This window comes from Dreissena polymorpha, chromosome 13 (assembly GCF_020536995.1).
Source record: "Dreissena polymorpha isolate Duluth1 chromosome 13, UMN_Dpol_1.0, whole genome shotgun sequence".
Lineage (NCBI taxonomy): Eukaryota > Metazoa > Mollusca > Bivalvia > Myida > Dreissenidae > Dreissena > Dreissena polymorpha.
In genome coordinates this window covers 50,419,012-50,419,403 of record NC_068367.1, presented here as the reverse complement: position 1 = coordinate 50,419,403, position 392 = coordinate 50,419,012, and positions in this window count along the sequence as shown.

Here is a 392-nt window from a genome sequence, read left to right as displayed (position 1 = left end):
AAATGTACATAATTCTATCTGTTCAAATAAATATAAATTGAAACTCCAGAAAAAAACTGTTGTTATGCAAAATACTTGTATTGAGCAATTTATGACGTAACTTAATTCTGGCTGCATTTTACATACCGAAATGCATGTTCAATACTATCTAGACAGAAAAAACATATCACACATTCTCACGATCACGTAAATATAACTTATATGTCTATTATGTCCATTCTCTTAATGTATATATTTATTTGCGTTTTACACATTTTGCTTGAGTGCAAACTTTGTATCATATCGTATTTGTGAACATTTCCCTGGATATTTACAGATTGCCTTCGCAGCCACCTCCCCAGTTCTCTCAGATCGGACAAGGTTCCAAAAGTTCTTTCGGTTGTCGGCACCGG